We start from the raw sequence: 14052 nt of genomic DNA, 5'->3' as shown, positions 1-14052 counted from the left end.
ATTTCAAGTTGGTTACCTCCATTTTAAATATAAAATATAGGATTTCCCGTCATGGCTCAGTGGAAATAAATCTGACTAGCATGTATGAGGTCGAAGGTTGGATCCCTGACCTCACTAAGTGGGTTAAGGATCCGGCATTGCCGTGAGCTTTGGTGTAGGTCGCAGACACGGCTTGGATCCTGCGTTGCTGTGGCTCTGGTGTAGGCCGGCGGCTACAGCTCCAATTCGACCCCTAGCCTGGGAACCTCCACATGCTTTGGGTGCGGCCCTAAAAGGAAAACAAAAAAAAAAAAGATGAAAGAAAATAACAGACCCAGAAATGTTAAGGTCACACAGTGGTATTACCAATTCTTAAGCTCAACAGCTGGAACAGTCAAACCTATCCTTCCCAGGCTATGTTTATAAATACCATTCAAGTCACAACATTCTTTCAAACCACAGATTTCAAACCAATTTTTTTTTTTTTTTTGGTCTTTTTAGGGCCACACCCAGGGCATATGGAGATTCCCAGGTCAAATCACAGCTACAGCTGCCAGCCTACAGCACAACCACAGCAATGCCAGATCCAAGCCATGTCTGCAGCCTACACCACAGCTCATGGCGATATCGGATCCTTAACCCATTGAGCAAGGCCAGGGATCGAACCCGTGTCTCATGGAAACTAGTCAGGTATGTTAACCACTGAGCCATGAAGGGAACTCCCAAACCAATTTTAAGAACTCAAACTCTCAAACATCGAGAGTTTCCCTGTGGCTCAGCAGGTTAAAGATCTGGCATTGTCACTGCTGTGGCTCAAGTCGCCGCTGTGGCATGGGTTCAATCCATGGCCCAGGAACTTCTACATGCCTCAGATGCAGCCAAATATATGTAATTTGCAAGAGTCAACTCTCAGTTATGGGAAGGCCAATTCTTTAGGTTTTGTTCAAAATTTCCTTTTTTTTTTTTGTCTTTTTGTTGTTGTTGTTGCTATTTCTTGGGCCGCTCCCTCGGCATATGGAGGTTCCCAGGCTAGGGGTTGAATCAGAGCTGTAGCCACCGGCCTACACCAGAGCCACAGCAACGCGGGATCTGAGCCGTGTCTGCAACCTACACCACAGCTCACGGCAACGCCGGATCGTTAATCCACTGAGCAAGGCCAGGGATCGAACCCACAACCTCATGGTTCCTAGTCGGATTCATTAATCACTGCGCCACAACGGGAACTCCCAAAATTTTCTTATTTAGGAGTTCCTGTTGTGGCTCAGTGGTAATGAACCCAACTAGCAGCCATGTAGATTTGGGTTCTATCCCTCGCCTTGCTCAGTGGGTTAAAGATGCAGCGTTAATGTGAGCTGTGATGAAGATCTCAAACGAGGCTCAGATCCCGAGTTGCTGTGGCTGTGGCATGGGCCAGCAGCTGTAGGTCCAACTCAACCCCTAGCCAGGGGACTTCTATATGCCACAGATGCGGCCCTAAAAAGCAAAAAAGTCATCATATTAAAAAAAAAAGTCGGGAGTTCCCGTCGTGGTGCAGTGGTTAATGAATTCAACTAAGAACCACGAGGTTGCGGGTTCAGTCCCTGGCCCTGCTCAGTGGGTTAGGGATCTGGCATTGCCGTGAGCTGTGGTGTGGGTTGCAGACACAGCTTGGATCCTGCGTTGCTGTGGCTCTGGTGTAGGCCGGCAGCTACAGCTCTGATTCGACCCCTAGCCTGGGAACCTCCATATGCTGCGGGAGCGGCCCTAGAAAAGACAGACAGACAGACAGACAGAAAGACAGAAAGAAAGACAGAAAGACAGAAAGTCAGTCTTGGGAGTTCCTGTTGTGGTGCATCAGAAACAAATCCGACCAGGAACCATGAGGTTGTGGGTTTGATCCCTGGCCTCGCTCAGTGGGTTAAGGATCTGGCACTGCCATGAGCTGTGGGGTAGGTTGCAGACGCGACTTGGATCCTGAGTTGCTGCTGCTGTGGTGTAGGCCAGCAGTTGTAGCTCCAATTGGACCCCTAGCCTGGGAACCTCCATATGCCAAGGGAATGGCCCTAAAAAGCAATAAATAAATTAATTAATTAATTAACTAAAATAAAATCCCATGTCTTAAATACTGTGAGGGCTGTAATACCTCTTTAGGACAATAGGGTTAACAGAATAAAACTTTCTTTCAGTTCATCCACTGTCCCAAGGATTCATACTAAACTTCCTTTATTACTGTAGAGGAGGAAAACAGAGTTAGAGGTTGGGTCCAAAAAGCAAAGAGAGGAAAAGTAGACAATCAAGCTGCTCAAAATCAGTTATGAACTTCTAAAAAACTAAGTAAAAGCTCACCTTAAGAAGAAAGCCTTGGGGGGGGGGGGAGAAGAAAGCCTTGGAGTTCCCATTGTGACTAGTATCCATGAAGTTGCTGGTTCGATCCCTGACCTCGCTCAGTGGGTTAAGGATCCAGTGCTGCCATGAATTGTGGTGTAGGTCACAGAGGCAGCTGACATCTGGCATTGCTGTGGCTGTGGTGTAGGCCAGCAGCTATAGCTCCGATTTGACCCCTAGCCTGGGAACTTCCCATATGCTGCGAGTGCAGCCATAAAAAGACAAAAAAAAAGAAAAAAAGGAAAAAAAGAAAAGAAAGCCTTTCATGCATGAGAATATTCTGAATATCTCTGTACATACTGAAACAAACTGGGAGGCTTATGATAACCTTCAAAATGCTCTTACTTTCAAAGTATTCATTATTAACTTTAGGCCATTAAATGTCAGGTTTATAAGCTTATCCCTATACAATATGGAATACCTGGATATTAATCTAACCCTCTAACAAAAACCACTCATATATCATAGCTATACAGCAAAGTAGAAACTTGCCTATTCTTTCTCTTCATTTGATACTTTTTCTACACATAAACCATATTTTGACAATGATTGGAAATTATGATTAGAACAGGAATTAGAAATGATGCTGTTAACTGTGATCTGGGTTACTGTTATATACTTTCAAACACACTGATATGTTTGAATTTTCCAGAGATTTGAGCATGGCACTGGACATCCCACTGTAATGTGCAATTCACAATATGAAGAACATGAATCCCAAGCAATTCAAGAGCCTTTATGGAGCGCCAAGAGGGTACATGACCAAGATGAAAGAAACATCATTTTGACCTCAGTAAGCAAAGGAATTCAACCACAAATGGAAAAGAAGTCCTGATAAATGCTACACACGGACGAACCTTGAAAACAGTGTTAAGTGAAATAAATCAGACACAAAAGGACAAATGTTGTATGATTCCAATTATATGAAATATCTAGAATAGGTGAATTTACAGGGACAGACGGCAGGCTACGGATTACCAGATGCTAGTAGCAGCAAGGAATGGCTAGTTATTATTTAATGGTTATAGAGTTTGTATTTGGGGTGAAGTGAACATTTGGGAAATAGATAGTGGTGATTATTGCACAACATGGTGAATGTACTTAATGTCACTAAATTTTACTTTTCCTTTTTTTTTTTTGGGCAGGAAAGGCATGTGGAAATTCCCAGACCAGGAGTCAAACCTGCACCACAGCAGTGACCCCAAGTCACAGCAGTGACAACGCTAGATTGTCAATCCTTAACCCGCTACACCACAAGGGAACTCCTCCTCAATTGTATTTTTTTTTTTTTTTTAAGGCCAAAACTGTGGCACATGTAAGTTCCCAGGCTACAGGGTGAATTGGAGCTACGGGTGCCAGCCTACACCACAGCCACAGCAACATAGGATTCAAGCCACATCTGCGACCTACACTACAACTCACAGCAATGCCGATCCTTAATCCAATGAGTGGGACCAGGGATCAAACCCTCAGCCTCATGGATATTGGACAGGTTTGTCACCACTGAGCCACATGGGAACTCCTCGACTGTACTATTAAAAACGGTTAAAATAGGGAGTTGCCGCTGTGGTGCAGTGGGATGAGTCTCACTGCAGCAGCTTGGGTCAGTGCACAACCATGGGTTTAATCCCCAGCCTGGTACAGTGGGTTAAAGGATCCAGCATTGCCACAACTGTGGCACAGGTCGCAGTTGCAACTCAGATTCAATCCCTGGCCCAGGAAACTTCCATATGCCATGGATGCAGCCACAAAAAAAGAAAAAAAATTTAATAGTTAAAATAAGCTAAATCTAAAATCATAAAACTCCCAGAAAAAATAGGAGATAAGCTTCATGGCATCTGATTGGGCAGTGATTTCTTGAATAAGACACCAAAAGCACAGACAACTAAAGGAAAAAGAGACAATGTGACTCCAGCAAACTTAAAAAAAAGTCTGTGTTTCAAACGACACAGTAGAGTGAAAAGACATAGAAGAAAGTATGTGAAATCATATATATCTCTTATAGAGTTAATATTCAGAATATATGAAGAACTACAACTAAACAACAAAAAAAATCTGATTTAAAAATGGACAAAGGGCAGTTCCCGTCGTGGCGCAGTGGTTAATGAATCCGACTAGGAACCATGAGGTTGCGGGGTCGGTCCCTGCCCTTGCTCAGTGGGTTAACGATCCGGCGTTGCCATGAGCTGTGGTGTAGGTTGCAGACACGGCTCGGATCCCACGTTGCTGTGGCTCTGGCGTAGGCCGGCAGCTACAGCTCCGATTCGACCCCTAGCCTGGGAACCTCCATATGCCACAGGAGCGGCCCAAGAAATAGCAAAAAAAAAAGACCAAAAATAAAAATAAAAATAAAAATGGACAAAGGACTTGAACAGACATTTCTGCAAAACTGATATACAAATGGCCATGGATGCCGCCAACAAGCATTATGAAAAGATGTTCAACATCATCAATCAGAGAAATACAAATCAAAACCACAATGAGGTATCATCTCACACCTCTTAGGATGGCTACTATTAAAAAAGAAAAGAGAAAACAAATATTGTTGCAGATGTGGAGATAATGGAATCCTGGTGGGACTGTAAAACAGTACAATCAGGAGTTCCTGTTGTGGCGAAGTGGAAATGAATCCATCTGGCATCCATGAGGACGCATGTTCGATCCCTGGCCTTGTTCCGTGGGTTGGGGATCCAGCAATGCCGTGACCTGTGGTGTAGGCTGCAGACATGGCTTGGATGCCACGTGGCTGTTGCTGTGGCATAGGCCAGCAGCTATAGCTCTGATTCGACCCCTAGCCTGGGAACTTCCATATGCCATGGGTGCAGCCCTAAAAACATAAAAAAATAACAAATAAAACAGTACGATCATTATGGAAAATAGTATGGAATTCCGCCCCCCCCAAAACTAAAAACAGAATCACCATATGATCCAGCAATTCCCTTCTGAGTATTATCAAAAAGAATTGAAAGGGTCTCAAAATTTGCATACCCATATTCATAGCAGCACTAATCAAAATGTACAGAAGGTAGAAACAACTTGTGTCCACCAACAGATAAACGGATAAACAAAATGTAGTATATGCATAACAACAGAAATTTATTCAGCCTTTAAAAGGAAAGAAATGATGAGTTCTTACTGTGGCACAGTGGGTTAACAACCCCAGTGCAGAGGTTTGGGTCCCAGGTGTGGCTTGGATTCAATCCCTGGCCCAGGAACTTCAACGTGCTGTAGGTGAGGCCATAAAATAAATAAATAAATTAAATTAAATAAAAGGAAAGGAAAGGAAAGGGAAAAAAAGAGTAACTTTGAAAAAAAATAAAAGAAATCCTGTCACATGCTACAACATGGAGGAACCTTTAAGATAGCATAGTAAGTTAAGAAACCAGTCACAAATGCCAAATACTGTATGACTCCACCCCTTTAAGATAAACAAAAGTAGTCAAATTCATAGAAGCAGAAATGATCAGAATGGTGGTTATGAGAGGTTGGGGCAGGGAGGAAGAAAAGATGAGTTGTTTAATGGGTCTACAGTTTCAGACTTAGAAGACAAAAAAGTTAAGATCTGTTTCCCATTAACAGAATGTACTTAACGCCCCAAAACTGTACACTCAAAATTAGGTTATGTGTTTTTTAACACATTAAAAAATACAAAAAAAGGCTAAAATCGCAAATTATATATATTTTACCACAACTTTTGAAATTAATAATGTAATATAACAAAACTGTTGAGTTGTATGGCATGTGAATTATATCTAAATAAAGCTGTTTTAATTTTTGTCTTTTGAGGGCCACACCTGCGGCACATGGAGGTTCCCAGGCTAGGAGTCAAATCGGAGCTGTTGCTGCCAGCCTACGCCACGGCCACAGCCACGCCAGACCTGAGCCTCGTCTGTGACCTACACCACAGCTCACGGCAATGCCAGATCCTTCACCCACTGGGCAAGGCCAGGGATCAAACCCACAACCTCATGGTTCTAGTTGGATTCGTTTCCACTGCACCATGATAGGCACTCCAAGATAAAGCTGTTTTTTTTAAAAAAAAAAAAAAAAAGCAGAGGAAACAGAGTTTAACCAAATCCTATCACTCATTGTGACAGGATTACAGAAAACAGAGCAATGTGTTGCAAGTACCCAAAGCCTTGAGCAGGGAGGAGCCTATGCTCCTACTTTCTCCAACTTCTTTACTTGGGTCTCCAGGTGACAAATGTCTTTCCCTTTCCAAGGTCCACTACCACCACCACCACACCTCCCACTTCCTTACTAGGTCTGGCCTCACCGGAAAATTAAGTTCAAGAAGCTACAGTGGCAGTCATAGTAAGGGGCATGGAATTCAAGACTCACATTCTACATTTAGCAGCAGAGCCCAAATTTAAAAAAAAAAAAAAAAATCACACAGTACACATACAATAAATGTTAGGTCTCTGCACTTCCTTTCCTGTCTTCCAGCCCAGATGTTCCAGAGAGACTTTTCCACTCCAGTGCTGAGATATCAAGTGGCCTACTTCACATGTGCTGGAGCTATTAAACACAGAGCATCATTTAAAATGTGGTTGTTGCAGGGAGCTCCCACTGTATCAAAATGGGAGCACTGGGACGCAGGTTCGACCCCCATCCGGCACAGTGGGTTAAGGATCCAGCATTGCTTCGGCTTCAGCATGGGTAGCAACTGCAGCGAGGATCTGATCCCTGACCTGGGAACTCCATATGCCAAAGGGCGGCCAAAAAAGAAAGGAAAAAAGAAAAAAAAAAAAAGTAGTTATTATGGAGTTCCCTTGTGGTGCAGCAGGTTAAGGATCCAGCATTATCACTGCAGAGGCTCGGGTTATTCTGTGGTAAGATTCTATCCCTGACCTGGGAACTTCCACATGCCATGGGAGTGGTCATGGGTGTGGCCACAGGCTAGGGGCATGGCCACAGAAGACATTTCCAACATCTTTGGAATGCCAACACACATCCAAATTAGAGCTTGAACAAATTAAATTACTAGAAAAAAAAATTTTTAAGAAAATTTAAAAAAATTTTTTTAATAAAATGTTGTTAAACCATGCCTACCACCTATTATTAAATCTTAAAAACATATCATAAAACTGTAACTAAGATAAGCTTATTTTGGTAAAATAACAAAATTTCTATAGGATGATAAGATAAAAGACCAAATATTAACAATCACCTCTGAGTGGTGGGACTAAGGGTGAGTTTCTCCCTTTTCAGCTTATCTGTATTTTTGTATAATGAATCTGTAAATTCTGTAGTAATAAAAATAACTAGGAGTTCCCTTGTGGCACAGTGGGTTAAGGATCCACCTTTGTCACTACAGTTACTTCGGTCACTGCTGTGGCACAGGTTCCATCCCTAGTCTAGGAACATTCACATGCCACAGACGCAGGCAAAAAAAGAAAAGAAAGAAAATGGAAATCTTTTTTTTTTTTTGTCTTTTCGTCTTTTCTAGGGCCGCTCCCGTAGCATATGGAGGTTCCCAGTCTAGGGGGCGAATCAGAGCTATAGCCGCCAGCCTACGCCAGAGCCACAACAACGCAGGATCCGAGCTACGTCTGCAACCTACACCACAGCTCACGGCCACGCCGGATCCTTAACCCACTGAGGGAGGCCAGGGATTGAACCCGCAACCTCATGGTTCCTATTCGGATTCATTAACCACTGCACCATGACAGGAACTCCTGAAAAAAATGGAAATCTTCAGAAAATAAATTATTCTGGCTCAAATTTCACTGTCTACCTCTTACACCACAGACACTTTTACAAATTACTGCACTAAAGCTCAACTGACACCATGTTAAACAGACACTTTCTCCTCCATTTTGCAGATGAGAATAAACTGAAGCTCAAAACAGTGGCTTGGTCAAGGGTGTATAGATAGTAACATCGCAAAGATTACAACCCAGGCCTTCCAATTTCAAGCCTGGGTCTGCTTCTATTCTGCCACATCTTAAAGGGCAGATATGCATTATTGCTCATGACATTGTTTAAAAAAAAATTGTGTGGAAACTGTTCTAAGAGCACTTGCTACCTAATCTTGAGCAAGTAAGTCACTTAACCTCAGTTTCCTCATATGAAAAGTGAAAGGGTTGGAAAAGCTTAAAAGGCTATCTCTAATAACCCCACCAGCTAATAGATTTTAAGTCTAGGTACCACCTGAGAAGAAAACCCCTGGACAAGAATGAATGGTTGGAGAGAAGCTGAGGCTTATGCTCTGGGCAGAGAACCATTCTTAATGGAAACAGGCGGTGGACAGTCAAGAGGAAAGAACCACTGGGGAACCCATAAACTTCCTGGTTAAATCAACAGCTGAAAGCTCCGGCTTTGCTTTACTAACAGCAATGTTTCAATCTGGACTAACTCAAGATCAGAAACCACACAAAGTAAAGCTAGAAGAATATCAAAACACAGGGGTAGAGGAGGGACCTGTGGCCATAGTTATATATAACTATGCTATGATAACTGGATGATTTTCCAAGTAGACTTATTAATGTTAAAACAGAACGAACCCTTGGTGATTCTGAGAGAAGACTCTTCTTCACCAAAAATTTAAGGAGAAACTGAAACTTGCATACCACTCTACAAGATGTCACACTTGTGGAAAAGATCCGACCCAACATTTGCGGAAAAGGTGAAAGAAAGCAATTAAAGCCTCTCCAAACTGCAGGGAATCAAAGAGAGTGAAAAGACCTTCATTAACGGTGAAGTTTCTGTAAAGGATTCCTCTGGTATTTGTAACCTCTTACACTGCAGACATTATAAAGCACTCCGTGCTATCTGAAACTGTTATACAGACTTTTCACTCGAGAGTAATAAAAGTACAGTATTTACTTCGTTGGCGAGAAAAAGATTCCATTTTGCTAAAACGGGCTCCGACCAAAATCTCACCACCTATCCCTTAACTACGAGGACAAGACTAAACCAAGGAGAAGCTACTTAGAGCCCCTGCAACAGTCCTAGAGAATTCAAACAACATCCTGCCTTGAGAACCACAAAACACCAGCGGCTTTAAATCCAAACCAAGTACTTAACGAAAAAAGCTCACCGCGCTTCTGGGTGCGAGATTCCAGCCCCGCTACTAGGCCATGACTGGGTGAGCACCTGACATGGGGGGAGGGCGAGCCAGGGCCCTAGCAGATCTGGGGCGAGCAACCAGGGGCTCTCGAGGCACCACGGGGGAAGCTCAGCCCTCTAGAGGCAGGGGTCCTGGGGACCCCCCCACGGTAGGCACCAAGAACACGTGGGGCGACAGGAGCAGGGAAGGGGTGTCCTGGGCAGGCAGCCTGGGTCTGGCACCGCGGCCGGAAAAAGGAGGAACGACTACCCCTAGACAGAGAACTGAGTCCTCTGGGCCCCGAGGGTGCAGGCAAAGGGCGCGGAAAGAAGAAGCAAGGCCACGAGGAGGGCGGGTCTCCCTAGGCACGGGGGCACGCGCTGGGCAAGCGCAGCGGAGGACCCCGACACACGCGAGGAGACCGCAGACCCGCCTCCACGACGCGGCGAACTAGGAGCGGCCGCGCTCGGAGGGCCCTGTGACCCGCGGCTGCCCGGACCGGACCCGCCCCGCGGCGCCTCCCTCCTGCCCCTTTCCCTCCCTCTTTCCCTCCCTCCCACCCGCGGCCCGTTATCCCGCGGCCGCCGCACTCACCAGCGGCTGCACCTTAGCCCGCCGCTGCCTCAGCTGCTGCCTGCGCCTTCGCAGCCGCCGCCGCTGCCGCCGCCTCGCTGCTGAGGCCGAGTCCCGGGGGAGCCTCCGCGTCCCGCCGCCGCTGCCGCTGCCGCCAGAGCAGAACACCCCAAAATGGCGGCACTTCCGGCACCTACCACCGGCGGGGAGGGCCGAGCAGGAGGGGGAGGGCGGCGAGGGGGAACGTACCACCGCGGGGCCGCCCGCAGCGCGGATCCGAGCGGAGCACCGCGCAGGGGCGGGCAGAGCGCCCGGCACTGCAGCGCCCCCTGGGGCTGGGGAGTGGAGAAGCAGCCGCGCCAGAGCCCCCGGGGCCTGGGGCGGAACCCTCAGCCCTAGGAGCGGCAGGGGCACGTCTCTTTGTCTCCCAGCACTGCTCTTGGGAAGAGTGGGAGGACCCCTGGCTTAGGAACCTGAAGTTCTCGGCTCTGCGCCCCGCACCCACAGGAGTTCTGGATGAACTGGTGGGCTAGGACCTCTGCTTGGCACTGAATATGCGCGTAATAAAATATTTGATGAATGAATGGATGAGTGAATGGGATGGTGCTTGGCCAGCGCTGGGCACATGACACACCCTCCTTTCTACCCAACGGACAAGCAGCAGTATCCAGGCCTTCCTTCTCTGCTGAGATGTGGAATGTGAGTGTATTGCAAGCTTTCAGAGTTAGCAGGATGATTGGCTGTATGAGCACACAACCTTGCAAAAATCCTTGCAGCGCTGGGAAGCTCATAAAGGTGCTGTTAAGAGACTGATTTTCCAGCCCTAACCTTCTTCTCCACGATTTTTTTTTCTTTTTAAGTTTCTTTTTTTGTTGTTTTTGTTTGTTTGTTTTTTGGTTTTTGTTTTTTGCTCTTTAGGGCCGCACACTCCGTATACAGAGGTTCCCAGGCTAGGGGTCAAATCGGAGCTACAGCTGCCGGCCTACTCCACAGCTCACAGCAACGCCCGATCCTAGACCCACTGAGTGAGGCCAGAGATGGAACCCGCAACCTCGTGGTTCTTAGTCGGATTTGCTTCTGCTGTGCCATGATAGGAATTTCATGATTTTTTTTTTTTTCAATAACCCAGGTAAGGTCCCTGAAGACCTTCAGAGTGACCCAGGAATCCCAAGATCTAGGTGGACTGCAAACAGTACAATAGTTCGATAGTTCCTTTGTTTTTTTGGGGTGTTGGCTTTTTTTAGGGCTGCACCCCCAGCATATGAAAGTTCCCATGCTAGGGATACAATCTGAGCTGTGGCTGCTGGCCTATGCTACAGTTCGACAAAGCTCAGGACTTCGCAGATCCTTAATCCACTGAGTGAGGCCAGGAATGGAACCAGAGTACTTAAGGATTCCACTGGGGGTTCTTACTACTGAGCCATGATGGGAACTCATTGTTTGTTTGTTTGTTTTAAAGGCCAATGTCATTTATTCCACAGTTTCTACACATTGTGGAATAGTAAAATACAGATAGAGAAAGAAAACTTAGTTCTGGGACCCTTTGGCCCCAGCAACACACAAGTAACTCATGGGTTTGGTTTGCAAATGATTTCTCTATAACATCTGGCTTCCCAGAGCAAATAATTCTCATACCCACAAATACTGATTATACCTTACCACAAAAAACTGATGGACTCCCAAGCCGAAGCCTCAAGTGTTTTCCCATGTGTTGGAAGCACTTCTTTCCCCCTTGGGGGAAGAAAAAATCTAATCACAGTGTTTATGATACCATATAAATCAGAACAATTAGCCCCTAAATTTTACACTATCATATTTCCTAATTGCACTGTGTAGTTTACCATTTCATATACATTTATAATGCTGATATTTGATCTTGTTAACAGTTTTATGTGTCATTTAATGAAAACATTTTTTTTTCTTTTTATGGCCGCACTTGCAGCATATGGAAGTTCCCAGGCCTAGGGGTTGAATTGGAGCCATAGCTGCTGGCCTATACCACAGACACAGCAACACCAGATCTGAGCTGCATCAGTGACCTATACCTCAGCTTGAAGCAACACCGGATCCTTAACCCACTGAGCAAGGCTAGGGATTGAACCCACATCCTCACAGACACTATGTCAGGTTCTTAACCCGCTGAGCCACAACTGGAACTCCCCTCCTTCAGGTCCTGACACTTTATCAGCTATGCTTCCCTGACACACCCGCCGTTTTTTTTGATTGTTTGTTTTTTGGTTTTTTGGGGTTTTTTTTTTTTTTTTTTGCTTTTTAGGGCTGCAAGTGCAGTATATGGAAGTTCTCAGGCTGGGGGTCAAATCAGAGCTGCAGTTGCTGGCCTACACCATAGCAATGTGGGATCCAAGCTATGTCTGTGACTTACACCAGAGCTCATGGCAACACCAGATTGTTAACGCACTGAGTGAGGCCATGGATACTAGTTGGATTCACTTCCACTGAGCCACAGCAGGAACTCCAAGACCACCCTATTTAAAATTACAGGAGTTCCCACTGTGGCGCAGTGGGTTAATGATCCAGCTTGTCCCAGTGGAGGCACCGTTTCTATCCCTGGCCTGGCACATTGGGTTAAGGATCCAGTGTTGTTGCAACTATGGCATAGGTTGCAGTTCTGGTCCTGATTCAATCCCTGGCTTGAGATCTTTCATATGCTGCAGAAGGTGGCTGAAAAATAAAAAATAAAATTACAGGAGTTCCCTTTGTGGCTCATAAGGTTAAAGATCCAAGTTGCCCTTGTGAGGATTTGGGTTCAATCCCTAGCCTCATTCACTGGGTTACAGATCCAGCATTGCCACAAACTTCGATGTATGTCTCAAATGCAGCTGGGATCTGGTGTTGCCACAGCTGTGGCATAGGCTGGCAGTTGCAGCTCCAGTTCAACCACTGGCCTGGGAACTTAACACATGCCACAGGTGCAGCCGTAAAAGAAAAAAATTTTTTAATTGAAAAAAATAAAATTTTACATACATACACTCATGTTTCCAATCCCCCTTTCCTGCTTTATTTATTTATTTTTTGGGGCCACACCCACAGCCTATGGAACATGAGCCATGAATAGAACTTACATCACAGCAATGACAATACTGGATCCTTAACCCACTGAGCTACCAGGGAACTCCGGCTTTTTTTTTTTATCCAAAGCACTTTTCACTAACATATTTTATATTTCACATTTCACTTATTTTACTTATAGTCTTTCCACACCAGAGGGTACACCCCACGGGGATAGGGATTTTGCCTGTTTTAAATCCTCAGAGGGAGTTCTTGTCATGGCGCAGCAGAAACAAATCCGACTAGGAACCATGAGGTTTCAGGTTTGATCCCTGGTCTTGCTCAGGGGGTTAAGGATCTGGCGTTGCTGTGATCTGTGGTGTAGGCCGGCAGCTGTACTCTGATTGGACCCCTAGCCTGGGAGCCTCCATATGCCGCAGATGTGCCCCTAAAAAAAAAATTTAAAAAAAAAAAAAATCCTTGGGGTCTAGAATAATGCCACATAGGTGCTCAATAAATATCGGGGTTTGGGAGTTCCCGTCGTGGCGCAGTGATTAACAAATCCGACTAGGAACCATGAGGTTGCAGGTTCAGTCCCTGCCCTTGCTCAGTGGGTTAACAATCCAGCGTTGCGTGAGCTGCGGTGTAGGTTGCAGATGAGGCTCGGATCCCTCGTTGCTGTGGCTCTGGCGTAGGCCGGTGGCTATAGCTCTGATTCGCCCCCTAGCCTGGGAACCTCCATATGCCACGGGAGCGGCCCAAAGAAATAGCAAAAAAAGACAAAGAAAATAAATAAATATCGGGGGTTTTTTCTTTGTCTTACATATACTGTCAAATGATTACTACAGTAAGTTTAACATCCATCGTTTCATATAGATACGAAAAACAAAAAGGGAAAAAATGGTTTAACATCTCTCTTTTTTTGTCTTTTTTTTGTTGTTGTTGTTGTTGCTATTTCTTGGGCCTGTCTTGTTATCCTCTTGTCTTTTCAGTGCTTTTCACATTGTCTAGCCCAACAGATTTTTTCTTTAATTTTAATGTGCTTCAGTCTGTCTGTCTTTCTCTCTTTCTTTCTC

The 14052-nt window shown here is 45.3% G+C and overlaps 1 protein-coding gene across 21 annotated transcripts in view; it reads right to left on the bottom strand.

Moving 5' to 3' along the window:
• CELF1 (CUGBP Elav-like family member 1) overlaps positions 1-10135 on the bottom strand; it is a 95430-nt gene extending 85295 nt beyond the window's left edge. For 12 of the 21 annotated variants that reach the window (XM_047775741.1, XM_047775736.1, XM_047775737.1 and 9 more), the window contains exon 1: positions 9989-10135. The gene's annotated coding sequence lies outside the window, so the exon portion shown is untranslated. The remainder of the gene's footprint in view (positions 1-9988) is intronic. The other 9 variants (XM_047775738.1, XM_047775754.1, XM_047775739.1 and 6 more) reach the window with 1 other exon arrangement.
• Between the last annotated feature and the right edge of the window lie 3917 nt (positions 10136-14052).

Source organism: Phacochoerus africanus, chromosome 4 (genome assembly GCF_016906955.1).
Source record: "Phacochoerus africanus isolate WHEZ1 chromosome 4, ROS_Pafr_v1, whole genome shotgun sequence".
NCBI classification, from domain to species: domain Eukaryota; kingdom Metazoa; phylum Chordata; class Mammalia; order Artiodactyla; family Suidae; genus Phacochoerus; species Phacochoerus africanus.
Note: the sequence above shows the minus strand (reverse complement) of the source record. Positions and strands in the feature narration are given on the sequence as shown.